Below are 14426 nucleotides of genomic sequence, written 5' to 3' on the forward strand. Positions count from 1 at the left end.
ACTCACACACTCACCCACGCTCACTCGCGAATCCACGCACCCGCGCGCACGTGCACGCGTTCGATTAATATCGGTGCGATTACTCCGCCCGGTGGCCCCTCGCTTGCACAGCATGCATTTGCACACAAAGGAGGGAGGGATGGAGGGAGGGAGGGAGGGATGGGGAGACGGAGGAGGCGCAGGACAAAGTAGTGCGCGGAGCGGGCAAAGGAGACGGCAGATGGTCCGCTAATTCGGATTATTGGGCAAGCGCAAACCGGCTCGCGGTTTGGGACGGCACGTGATCGTGGAAAAAGAAGTAGCAATCGAGTAATTGCGGGCAATTTTAGAGTGAGTGGGGAAGCAATAAGACGGAGAACGGGGGGATGAAAATTATGATACCGTGAGAATAAAGTTGTCTTGGAAACAAAAAAAGTTGCAATAAATGTTTATCTTTGTAACGAAAATGTACTTTCAAGAGAAAAAAAAAAAAGCCGTGTCAAATTTTATAAACTTCAACAAGTGGATTTCTAAACTCCAAAAGAAGAAATAATACTGTTGTGCATGAATAAGGTCACTTCAAATATAGATATTTTAAAAAAGGAAACAATGTAAGGCAGCATGGTGGAACAACTGGTTAGAGCCTTGGCCTCAGAGTTCTGAGGACCAGGCCGCCAGGCTGTGTGGAGTTTGGATGTTCTCCCCGTGCCTGCGTGGGTTTTCTCCAGCCACTCCGGTTTCCTCCCACATCCCAAATACATGCAACATTAATTGGACACTACAAATTGCCCCTAGGTGCGATTGTGAGTGCAACTGTTGACTGTATGTGCCCCGCGATTGGCTGACAACCATTTCAGGATGTACTCGACTCCTACCCGATGATAGCTGGGATAGCACTCACGCAACCCTCGTGAGGATAAGCAGCTCAAAAAGTGGATTTATATATCCCCACAGATGAAGCAAAACAACCACATTAAGAACATTTTTCCTATTATTAAAAGTATAGTACTGTACTTGAACCTCATATGAGGTTATTAGACCTTGGAATTATTCCCTTTCCATTGTCCACATGAGCACAATAATTCTCAAAACTATCCTTTGTCCCTCCCCGTGACCACGACAAACTCATGTATTTTTTTCCCCCACTTTCAAATTCATCCGACGGGCCAGATTGTACACCCTTGTGACGGCCAGTTTTGACCCACGGCCCACGTGTTTGACTACTCCGCTGTCGTACCCGCTGTCTTCTTATTTGCACTTTCACCAAAAGACCTTGTTGAGTGTAAAACTGGATTTGGGTGTGGGAGTACAAGAGATTATGCAGAAAGGGAAAAAGACATTAAAAAATAAAAAGGCTTTTCATAACCATTATTGCCTGATTTCAGAGATTCAGGAGACCCGTCAGTGTTTTATCTCGTGTTCCATCTTTTCTAGTTACTAAATAGTAGTTTAACCCTCTCAGTGTTAACGGCAAAAAATGAAAGATGTTTGTTGTTTTGCAAAATTTCCAGGGGATGCCACTGACGGTGGTTGCGTTCAGGATTATTTATCAAATAAATACAGCGATACAACAATACTTAATTAACCTAGACTAACATTCCTTTACTTCCCAAGGCCTCCTTTTAGTAGTCAGACACTAAAACTGTTGACCAAATTTGCACTTTAGTTGAAGTGTTCGAGGTTTTATTTCAGCTAGCTGGTGTTTTGTTTATGTTAGCTTTCCCAAAACAGCTCGGACGTTTCACTCCCTGCGTAGTCGGACAGAATCACTTTTGTTTTGTTTTTTCAAGATTGTTGAGACTTCTCAGATGTAGGTTTATTGAGCTGTGTGAACACTTTGGAGGCGTTTTGAAAATGGATGAGATTGTCCTTTACCTTGAACCGACGGATTGAAGCAAGGGCGTCCTCTAGTGGCCAAATGGCGGTAGCGCACCATCGTCTTTTCGGTTGACTACCCATCTGTTAAAAAAACAAAATAAAAAAGAGCAGGGAGCAGTTTTAATTACGTTTTTGTTATTTAAAAGTTCCTAATATGTGGACACGTGGTAACTTATTTTCTTTATTTATTTAAAAAAAAAAAAAAAAAAGAGAGGGGCATGGCGGTGGCGGTGGCCTCACAGATCTGAGGATTGGGGTTCACATCCCGGTCCTGCCTGTATGGACTTTGCATGTTGTTCCTGTACCTGCGTCTGTCTTCTTCGGGAACTCCGGTTTCTTCCCACAACCCAAAAAATATGCTTTAACTGGAGAGAATGTGAGTATGATGTGCCCTTCGATTGGCTGGCAACACACCTGCACCCTGGTTTGGCTGAGTACACCCGGTACAACTAGTCCGCCGCCAGATCGTTGAGCTTCATGTCCCGTTTGAGTACTCCCGTATCCCTGATCGTCAACCCGTGTGTACCGACCTTCGCCTGTTCTCCGACCAACCCCGTAAGCCTGACTCCTTTGACACTTCTGTCTGCTTTGATAGTTCTCCCGTGTACCGACTCCTGCCTGCCCGCTCACCCGCTCTCTTCGCCCGACGTCCCAACTACCGCTGCTGCACCTGACTTCCTGCTCGATCCCCGACCAAGGAATAAGAACGGTTCCTCCCCGAACTACCTTGCATTGTCCGAGTCCTGCATTTGGGTCCTACTCCCGTTCCGATGGGTCGTGACAGCAACCAGTTCAAGGTGTACCCCGCCTCTTGCCCGATGACAGCTGGGACTGGTTCCAGCACTCCCACAACCCTCGTGAGGATAAGCAGCTTGTACTCACAGTGAGACATGGTGGTAGCTGCATCATGCTTTGAGCCAGTTTATATTTACCAAGATCCGAAGCGTTAAACAGGGAAGGAATTATGTTTTTTTTTTAATTAAACAAAAACCTCTGTGAGCACAATAAATTCAAAATGTCAGGCAAAGTAAACTAATTTATTAATTTATGTGGGAATAGAGGAAAAATAAGAAACATTGGAAAGTGTGTGCTGACTTCCATGAACACATGTTACAATGTGTTTAGTTAATCGTCAACACAGCCATATGCAAGTAACAAAAGGCCACGCAGACTTGTCACTTTGTCTCAGTTATGTATGAATTTTTACATTTTTTTTTTCACCAAAAACTTTTTTTTTAAAGCATTTCAGTTGTAAAGGTGATTGGTCACATCAATGGTGGATTAAAAAAAATTAGGTCGGTCACATTTTTGTATACAAATCTGTGAAACTTTAAACAGTATATGTATAGACTTTTTATCCATCCATCCACTATCTGCTTATCCTCACAAGGTGCGTGCTGGAACGAATCCCAGCTATGTCCGGGCAGGAGGCAGGGTACCCTGAACTGGTTGCCAGCCAATCGCAGGCCACATAGTAACAACCATTTGCACTCACAGTCACACTTAGGGGCCATTTAGAGTGTCCAATTAATGTTGCATGTTTTGGGGATGTGTGAGGAAACCAAAGTGCTTGGAGAAAACCCACACAGGCACGTGCAGAACACGCAAACTCAACACGGGCGGGGCCGGGATTTGAATCCTGGTTCTCGATTGTGAGGCACCCCCTCTAACCTGTTATCAACGGTGCCACAGCCCTTGTGAGGATAAGCAGCTTGGAAAATGGAGAGCTGTACGTACTCTTTTAGGGGCTTTCGTCTTGCATGTTGTTTTGAATTACGCCTTTAGATGGCACTGCAGGACAAAGTTTAAACCTGGAGTTTAGTTTCAGCTTCATTATTCCTGCCACGCGGATGGATTAGTCAACAATAAACCCTAAAATGCATTTCACTTCATAACTGTGAGACAGACCCTTTAACCAATTGTCCACTGTGTCGCCTGGGAAAAAAAATATATAGGTTCCAATTTCCATATTGGTGGAGATTGATCAAAGTACGGTGGCCTTAAAGGGTGTAAAAGGTTCAATATCAGATGAATAGAATAGTACATGCATGGCTCAAATGCAATTTATCATGAACGTTTGGAGCATTCACTAATGTGTCTCTGCGGTCCACCAGAGGGTTCGGATATTTGTCTTATTTTTTTCAGTCTCTCTGGAAGGGATTTTATCGCAGAAATCCACTCCACACTCAGTGACTTCCCCACTCTTTAGGCCACCAGGCTGGAGATCCGGGCCTCGAGACTCCTGACTCCCATCTTTGCTCCCCTGAGGTTAATTACGTTTACTTTTCCAGGCGTGACTTGAAAAAAAAAAAAAAAAAATGAAAACCCACACGGAGCCGCTGTCGCGAACAACGAGTCGCCTCGGAGGAAGTCTCTTCACATGTGAACGGCCGACCTGCCGAGCGCGTGCTTAATGAAAGGGACACAACGGTGGTTGCGCGGCCGCTTGTCGGCCCGGCGGTTTCCTTGACTCCCACGTCTCCTCGGAGGTGAATGGACTTGCATTCCTCCACTCGAGAGGAAGGTTGGCTGGGGTCATCGTCCATATTCACGAGGAATATTGACAGGAGAAGAAGGCACAGTAGGCAAATTAGAGCACATGGCGCATGCATTCATCTAGTAGAATGCTTTACTATACTGAGGTCAAGCAATGTGCAGTAAATTCAGGATGGTAGCAGGGTGATGGGAATTTCCATCCATCCATTTTCTTAGCCGCTTATCCTCACGAGGGTCGTAGGAGTGCTGGAGCCTATCCCAACAGGCGGGAGGTGGGGTACACCCTGAACTGGTCGCAACCAATCGCAGGGCACATTGAGACAAACAGTCGCGCTCACAATCACACCTCGGGGCAATTTAGAGTGTTTTGGGATCTGGGAGGAAACCGGAGTGCCCGGAGAAAAGCCACGCAGGCACGAGGAGAACATGCAAACTCCACAAAGGACCTCACAACTGTGAGGCCAATGCTTTCCATCTGATCCACCGTGCTTGTCCGTGATGGGAATTTATTTATAAAATAAAAAAAAATAATACTATGATATAAATAATAATAATAAAAATAACCACTTTTAATTCACAAATGTAAATGTTTTTTTTTTTCTTCCCCTGCGAAACCTATTTTCAGATGCTCCCAGAAAAAGTTTGGTGTCTTTTTGTGATCTTTTTGTAATTCCAAAGAACGTCAGAAGATGGTGCCAAATCCCTTTCTAACAGGAAAGTAGTAATCGATCTCTTGTGTGTTCAGGTGTGTTGAAGTCAATAAATATCACCTTAAGGTGCTTTTACGACTTCGTCCATTTCATTTATTTTTTTTAGATTTTCGACTGAAATTTTGCTTAGGGGGTCGATGCCAGAAAGAGCGCCACCGAAAAAAAAAATGTGGGGAAAATGTTTAATTCTTTATTCTCCGAAAAACCACATCCATCCAAAGAAGAAAAAAAAAACGTTTTAAGACCTGCTGTGTGTGCAAATGTTTGGTTCAGATTTTAGTTTCATGACTAAGTGACTGAAATGCGGAAACCAAATTCACTTTGTAATTGATTGATTGAAATTTTGACTGTTTGAAAATCTTTGTCCATCTTGTTGTTGTTTGTTTGTTGTTCCATAGAAACGAGTGCACTGGCTTGACTGTGAGCCAGATGCGTTAACCACTAGTCGACATGCTTTCCTTTCATTTTGTGACCAAAATAAATGAATAAATAGATAAAATCACTTCTGGAAATGTGTTGTTAGCACACTAATGTCTACACGTGCCACCGGAATTCCTACAGCGTTGGATAAAAAAAAATGTTGTGTGGTGGCAACCGCTAATAAATAGAACAACCACTTCTTAACCTCCCATTACCAACTGCACATCATTGTTTGTATCCCTGTCGGCGCGCTCCTCAATCCGTGCTTCATAACAAGATCCCAAGGCGCCACCTCTATCAGCCAATGCTCGGCGTGTCGTCCAAACTATGACGGAGCTAAGACGCGTTTCGTATGCCGTGGGACAAAAGCGCGTCGGCGCGGCTTGTTTTAAATCATGCTCTCCGCACTCCTGACTGTCAGATCATCATGCGGTTTTATGTCCTGAGCGGGAGGACGATAAGTTACTCGCCGATGTCTCCTTTTCGTTTGCTACTCCCTGGCATCCAATAACACTGCTGTCTCGCACCTGCCCGCTAATAAATCCTTATGACTTGTTAACCGTCTCACAGGGAGACGCTCTGATGCGCAAAACTCTCCTCGCTTTGATGAATCACGTTCGGCTGCAAAATTTTTATCGGAGCAAGGATATTTCTGACGATAGTTATAGTTACTTATATTGCACATGGTGTTTACAAGGTCACACCCGAAAGGATAAAGGATTTTTTGTCACAACTTCAAACAATTCCCAGGGTATTTTTGACAACACACAAATATCACAGATACATCCTCTGTTTTGGCCTGTTCAGTGAACAAGGCCACACACCTCACAACTCAACTGATTTCATCAAGGGATAAAACATTTATTGCCGTGACAACCGGAGACGGACGAGGGAGTTTCGGTGACTTCAGGTGAACTGAAATTGGCCTGTTTTGAGTGATTGGGTTAAAAAAGATAACAAAGAAACTGAATGACATAGGAATGGCCTTCCAAACCAGGCTAATGTCAGAAAAGGTCAAAAATGAAAGTGTAAAAATGTATCTATCCATTTTATTTGCCACTTATCCTCACAAAGGTCATGGGAGTGCTGTAGCCTATCCCAGCTGTCAACGGGCAGGAGGGGGGGTGCAACCTGAACTGGTTGCCAGCCAATCGCGGGGGCACATCGAGACAAGCAGCCGCAGTCACAATCACACCTAGGGGCAATTTAGAGTGTCCAATTAATGTTGCATGTTTTTGGGATGCGGGAGGAAAACGGAGTGCCTTGGGGAAGCCCACACAGGGTTAGGGTTAGAACATGCAAACTCCACACAGGCGGGTCCGGGATTGAACCCGGGACCTCAGAATTGTGAGGCCAACGCTTTCCAGGTGAGTCACCGTTCTGCCCTTTAATTATTCAATTGTGTTTTTGAAGGCAGCACTTCACCACCAAGCCATGAATTACACTTTTTAAAAAGGCACTAAACATGCCCAAAAAATGTCATGAAAATTTGACTCACCAACAAGAAGAGTAATGTTAACAAGCCTAACAAATTTTAATGATTTTTTTTTTTAATTTGCAGACCATATACAATCAAGCTTCAAAACTTAAATAATAAGTGCCTCCTCTCAACTCTCAGACGCTGCAGGCATGACAGGAAAGGAATTAGACACTGGGGGGGGGGGGGGTGATAGTTTACACGATGTAAAATCATGTTAAGAGGCCCAATTTCAAAACTGAATGGTATTGTGGAGTCTAATCATAAAAATAAGCACAAAAGTCATCTGAAACTCACGTTGTGGATGTTCTACTCGCCGTCTGCAGCTTCCTTCAAAACATCAACGCAACAATGTTTTTTTTGTTGTTTTTTTTTGTCATTTCCTATTCGTGATGTAGCCATCATCAGGTTGCCAACCACACAGCGGAATGGTTAATGGGCCTTGCTATGGAAGCTAAGCTAACTCACAACAGAGCAGCAGAGACAAAGGAAACCTCGTCACTTTGTCCTTATACAGTGGTGGAAGGAACTCGCTCGAGAAAGTATATGCCCCAGCCCTGTGACGTCACAGGGCTACGTTTTAGCACCATGTAGAATGTCGCAGGGCACATCACGCTCACAATCACACCTAATGGCCATTTCCAATCAACCATTGACAAACACGAAACCCCAATACCAACCTTTTATCTCAAGAAGAAGAATCCCAGCCTCAGGGCCTTTCTGTCTAGGATTGGCATTTTCTCTTGTGTCTTAGTTTTCTCCAGGTACTCCGGTTTCCTTGACAACCAAAGTTTAGAACTTTAATAAGTTCCCTTGGGTAGGCTGCTGACACGAGAGCTGGGTTCGGTCCCCTGGGCGCTACACGGTTGCCACCAATTGTACCTTAGGTATCAATTGAAGCGCTTGGAAGTCAATGTAACACTGCCCGTCTAGATCAGTGGTCGGGAACCTTTTAGTCTGAAAGAGCCATAAATGCCAAAATATTTTAAAAGGTAATTCCAAAAGAGCCATACAATAGTTTTAAAACTAAAAGTAATTAGCGTGCTCTCTGATCTGAAATAGGAAAGAAACATTCCTGAGCGAAACTTGAATACGAAGACACCCCAAGTCGTCGTTTCAAGACAAAATCCTGCGATTTGAATAATTCAAGGTAAGAACTGTGGATTGCCATTCTGATACTTTCCTCCCTAACTGCCTTTTATTTAATAATTTGTGCCTAGATTCATGTGAGAGGAACATAAATCTCCCAAACAGGTAGGTTAGAAAAAAAATAAACAAGCTCCGGAACTAGCATCAGCGAGCTAAAAATTCTTTCCGTTCATCAGGACGGGCCACGCTAAATATACTCAATCCCCTTCAACTATACACTCAGTCTGTTGACATTTGCGTACCCCCTTTCGGAATACTTAAGAGCATCACTGAACAGCGATGCGTAGAGGAGAAAGCGCCCCGGATTAATCCCAATACCCAAGACACCAAAAGAAAAGCAAAAAGGAAGAGAAAAAAAATAACAAAAACAAAAGAAAGAAATTAATTGTGCCTAATTTGCTGCTGTCGAAGCAGAGATTGGATTCCGTTTAATGCTAAACAGACCAGCTCAGGAAATAAACACACTGCTAATTTAAAATGCTCCCCAAAGTGTTCCTTGCTTCTCCTTCTCTCTGCACTCTCCAGAAGAACTGTAGGCAGACTTTTCAACTTTAGGACAAAATGGTGTCCTTTTTTTTTTTTCAGATGACTAAATGATGAAATAAAAATAATATTAACAGTCACCTTTCTGTTTATATATTAATCAGATATCACCATTAGAACACTTTTCGTCGGTTCTATTTGAATGTGAATGCTGCAAAAGAGGCACACGCTGTATCTGCGCGAGTGACGGTGGCGTTTCGAGCAGGTTTCTGATGTGAGAGAATGAACTGCCTAACAAAAAGAAGAAATGACAATGCCGGTAATTAGGGTGAGTTAGTCATGCGAAGGCTGTTTAAAGCTAACTTGGCGAGAGGAGAGCGGCTGCATGAGTGCTTTGAAAGTGAGCCTTGAGTTGAATTTTTTTACGTGATAACTATACAGAACTGGAATTAAGGGGCATCCCTTGGATGACAGGTTCAGTCTGTAGGATCCAGGTTGTAGTGACAGGCAATTGTACTCTCGCCTCCAATTTAAAATGAATACGTATTTCATGCAGTGACCAAATGGTGGCAGTCATGCAACACACTCTAAGCTTGTCTGAACAAGGCCTAAATTGGTTGTAAAAGCTTTGGCAAGAGCTGTGTATAACACACTCTAGTTTCATATTGAGTACAGGCCATTACATCACCGCCTTGCTCAGGTGAACAAGTAAGCCGTGCGCTTCACGTACACCATCCCCGAGCAGGATGAAGCAAACGTGGAAAGATTGTGGTCATGCAAATATTAACATGAAGGATTCCTGGCAAAAATCCCTTTTTTCCCCTACTCATTTAAAAGCCCCCGCCAAGTCTCAAGGGTGGTTTACGAAATTTGGTGCTTTCGACTCGCAATTTGTGGCAACATGGTGTGTACCAAGTTTAGGGTAGAGGTACACAGCCTTAAGGCAAAACTGCAAAAAGTGTCAAGATGTTCGATGTTGCATCGATACGGCACTTTGCCAATTTTCAGGTTTTCAATTTTCCATGAGTCAGATTTAACCCTCAGACAAAACATCACACCCCACAAAAGATTTTCTTTCACCCTGCATCAAAGCAATGACCCAACTTTGGAAGTTCCATTGCAAATGAGCTTCATTTATCAACAGAGCGATCACAATGAATAGCACCACCAGACTTGCCTGTAGATGTCAGTCTCGCCGATCATTTATTCCATAGTAATAATTAAAAAAAAAAAAAAAAAAAAAACGAATGTTTGCTCTCCGAGCGCATCACTGTCGTCCACATGACAAGAAAAGTCTTCCCACAGGGCAAATCTTTGCTACCTGCCAAGCTCAGACGCGAGATGCAAGAGCATGAAAATTCATTAGCGGTGCTCGCGGTGATTCGAGCGTCCTTTTGAAGAAAGCCACGACTTCAAACTGGCTTTTTTTTCCGACTGCTAATGTCGGAGCCCTAATACATCATCCAGTGTCACAGACATGACATTAAGACCCAATTAGGACACATTCTCAACACATTTTGCATGCACTCCACAATGTTTGACTAATTTTTTGCAAGATGGCGGAATCCAACCTGGGACCCTTTGAGGCTTCCTGACTGGAATTAGACCTCCACGAGGTCCGCCAAAATCATCCTACATGTCAAATTCGGACAATTTAGGCACCAGCGTTTTTTTAAACATGGACCACACTTTCCGCATTATGTTTTTGATCATAATGTTACATATAAGTAACATTTTGGAGACAATATACTTGTCAGAATAGTTTTAACGTGACATACTTTTTACTTTGAAAATCACGGGCGTCCCAGCAGTTACTCGGTACTTAACTAAACACTGAAAATATGTATCTGTTGATTACATCAATTTACATGTACATAATTAATACAAACAGATCAAATGCAAAATGTACAAATGTTCTTCAACTTTTACCACATTTTCTATTTTCTTTGTATAATCATGGTTTGATGAAAACACGTTTCCAGTTAGTAAGTACATAGATGAATAAATAAAACAATACACACATAAATGCATAAATAAATGGAAATGTTCAGCAATTTGGCGACGCTCCCCGTGAAAAGGTAAATTGAATGAGATTAATCCCGTGACCAATAGCTATGTAGTTTTTACAAAATCCAACAAACACCCTATTTTGTGCTCGCTGGAGGTAACTACTCTCGACATGTTAAGCAACTTTCTGCGACGTGCTAGTGCCTTGCATTATGGGTAAGGAAAACAGTGTCAAAGAGCATAAGCGCTCAGCATTGCAACGCGAGCGACGAGGCGGAACGTGTGAAAAGAGGGCCTGCGTCCAGTGAACCGCAGCGACCTATCAGGGAAGCTTGTCGTCACAAACAAGTGTTCACACCTGAGCCACTGTGGACAAACCCATCTGTGTGCTGGCTTTGGTAAATTCTTGCTAATAATGATGATGATAATGTGACTAAATCTGTATCGAGAATCTATATTGTTTTTTCCTGAAACTTGTGGTCAAATGTGACATTTGTTGCACTTCGATTGTATTTCCAGAGCAACTTAAATTTTTGCTGATTCTCCCAAAAGCGGAGTAATGTTGGATCAACTTGGTATCTGTCATAAGCCAGCGGCACGGGGGCAGACCCAAATGCAGGACTCCGAGGCAAGGGCATTATATTCACATTTTATTCCAGTCGGAGGTCAAACACAAAAACGCAGGCCAAAACAGGTGGAAGCACAAAAACGCTAGGCAACAGGCAAGATCCAAAAATGTGCACAAGGTCTGATGACTATGAGGTAAACTAAGGAACATGGACAAGAGATGGTCAAACTAAAGAGGCAGAAGCTCGCTGTGACAAAGGATTGCTCTACACTAAACTTGAGACTTACGCAGAGTAGCGGAGTATCCGAGGATGCAGTAAAGCATATGCAACGAACTGGCAAATACGGATGACACATTCACCACTTAAGTGCTTGGTCAATTCATGTTAAACATGCGACACAGCTCTGTGACAGCTGTCAGTGGTGGCACCGCCCACAGCAGTGGCCAGGCCATGCCCCTGACAGGAATCACAATTTTGTTTAGGCGCTGTTTATTAAAAATATTGCCATGTGAGGAAAAAAACTCAAAAAATTCCAACATTTACAGGAAGTGTCATAGGCTTCTTGTAGTTAAAAGCTTCAAGCGGAAAATTAAGATGCTCAACAACCTGAAGTCGGTGAGGGAAAAGCTTGATTATTCTCCAAAGTATCTGCCGAATCGAATTTTTGTCGATGCTGCGTTCTTTTCCCTGGAATTACGCAAACGGCTGCTCCAGAAGCTGAGAGTTACAGTCAGTGGCGGTCGTAGCAGACCTTCCACTGTGTGGTTAATCGAGAAGAGATCTTTGTTTGAGAAACATAATATGAATTGTCTCAATCGTATTCAAGGGTTGCGTGAAATACTCCCATGCCTTTTCAATTTTGTTTATTTGAATAACAATATGGGAAACAATCGGTACAATGACCTTTACAATATGTGTAAAGAGAGCTTTTCTGATTCTATCATTAGAGGCAGAAAATTATTGGGTTGTCTTTGTACCCCCATTCTGTTTCATTGCATATTTTCAGAACAACAAAATGGAGGACGGGGGCAGGGTGATGGAAATCCTTGGCCTTTACGAGCAGTTTAAACTGGATTCTGACCCTTTCCAAAGGCGGAACGTCATTCCGTCAACTGTGTAACCCAATTCTAAGGTATTGCTGTTGATCAGTATCAGAATCAGAATTAGCTTTATTGGTGTTCCAAGTCTGTGCTGTAAGGTATTAAACTACATCACTTATTTGTGTGTGTGTCTTAAATATATCATCAATGAACAGTTCTTTGAAAAAAAAAAAAAACACACAGATGCTTCCCACCGTGGCTTCAAAGAGCGAAGGGTCCAAAGTTTTTGCTTCTTTTTTTTTGTGTTAAATAACTTTGGAATGGTGAAGAAAGTGTGTTATGACAGCTAACTCCAGTCTCCAGATCCCACAATTGGTCACACGGGAATGAAACCCCGAAGACCACACACACACACACACACACACACACGCGTGTTACAGAAACACACACCTTCGAGCACGCTTAGAACTGCTGTTGTGCTCGGAAGCGGGAGCAGGCGGCTACAGGAGGAGTGAAACATGGCTGACATTATGAATCGCATCTATTATCTGCTTTGTGGGGAAACCACGTGAGTCCTCGCGGGATGGAATGTTCCCTTGCTTGTGATCCTGACTCAGATGACACAACTCAAGCCAACGTGGGTGAATTTCAAAAGACTTGACTGTGCACTTTATGGCTGCATGGAAACTTCACTGGGTTGTGAAAACTACTCTAATAACACATACACACACACACTCAAACATGACTTTCCACAAATGTCCTCGTGTGTTCAACTACAGAAGCAAAAATACAGACACCCCAGATGCCATCAGATTTGGAATTCCATTTCCCGAAGAAACAGTAAAAACTTGCTTCTCGACTGTTACGGTTCCGATGCAAAAGATTTTCAAGATGTCGTTGGACGCACCACGCCCAAGCTCTTCCTTCTGTTTCCAAATTTTGCAACCAATGAGAGAAGAGCACTTGATCTCGCGTGGTGGATGGAAACAGACCATATTCTCAAACGTGTCACCTGATCACCATAAAACCACTTGGTGTTAAAGCACGCCTTAGCGCTGGTTCTATATCCTGTTATCGAGTTCTCATCATGCTTGAGCGGCAGGTTGAATGAACCTTTCTGACCTGTAAATAACTCGCACGATAATAGCCAATCAGATAGCCGCATTTTCTTAACCCCTGGCTTGACACGCCCCTCTCGCCATATTGTCCCACAAGCAATGCTAGTTGTTAGTAGCGTGCGCTTGGAAAAGTTAATGTTGGGAAAAAATGGATAAATAATTTAGAGGCTTCAATTAACCTACCGTGCATATTTTGGGGATAATAATAATAATAATAGAATAATAATCATGTTTGTTCAATAAGACTTGAAAGCGGCATCTGAAGAGCAACATAATGCTACTTTACAGTATCTAGCTGTCAGCCAATGGGAAACTGCCTTCATTACCGTGATCCCACTGGTCTCTTGCCACGGCGTCAAAAGTCTGTCAGACATGCACACAATGAGAACCGAACAATACGAAAGGGCACCAAATCAGGCTGCTTTGCGAATAATTGCTCAGTGGAAGCATGACCCAGGATTTCAGAAAACAATTTGCAACGGTGGGGAAACGGTATTGCAAACATTATCAAACTCGAAGTCGAACTGGTGCTACCAAGGCCAAATTATGTCAGCATGGTCATGCATTATTCACCGGATGAAGAACATTTTCACTTTCCATTTATTTTATTTTGGTGTTGGGAGTTTATTACAGCACATCTGAATGAATATTTATCTAACTCGACCCACAAAGTGGCTAGTGGCAGAGGAACTGTTACCTGCAAATGGCTAGTCGGCGAGCGTTAAAGCCAGTTCATACTCCCACGGCCGACAACCCCCGCATTGCATCACGTGACTTACGCATTGCCCTTGCGCAGCACCTCTGCGTAGCTTGCTGCGCACATCCTTCGTGGGGAAAGCCGCGGAGATCTTTTGAGAAGAACTGCGGCACATTTTCAAAACTGCGTGCACGGGTTGGACTTGAAAGTAAAGGCAAACTACACATGGGAGACCGTAGTGATGTCACCGTGATTTTTAAGAGCCCTTTAAGACCCTGGTTGCAGCCATCAAGACTATGTGGAACCACTGTATTCTGCTGCAGCTTCCTTCTTTGTTGCAATTACGTGAGGCCACGTGCTGAGGAGACCAACAATGACGTCTCCTCATAAAATCCAACCTTCA

General features: G+C 43.3%; 1 long non-coding RNA gene across 1 annotated transcript in view; it reads right to left on the reverse strand.

Moving 5' to 3' along the window:
- Positions 1 to 1854: 1854 nt before the first annotated feature.
- Positions 1855 to 14426, reverse strand: part of LOC133492179 (uncharacterized) — a 29408-nt gene continuing 16836 nt past the window's right edge. The window contains exon 3 of the long non-coding RNA XR_009792569.1: positions 1855 to 1938. This is a non-coding gene — a long non-coding RNA (uncharacterized LOC133492179). The remainder of the gene's footprint in view (positions 1939 to 14426) is intronic.

The sequence above is a fragment of the Syngnathoides biaculeatus genome, chromosome 18 (genome assembly GCF_019802595.1).
Source record: "Syngnathoides biaculeatus isolate LvHL_M chromosome 18, ASM1980259v1, whole genome shotgun sequence".
In the NCBI taxonomy this organism is placed as follows: domain Eukaryota; kingdom Metazoa; phylum Chordata; class Actinopteri; order Syngnathiformes; family Syngnathidae; genus Syngnathoides; species Syngnathoides biaculeatus.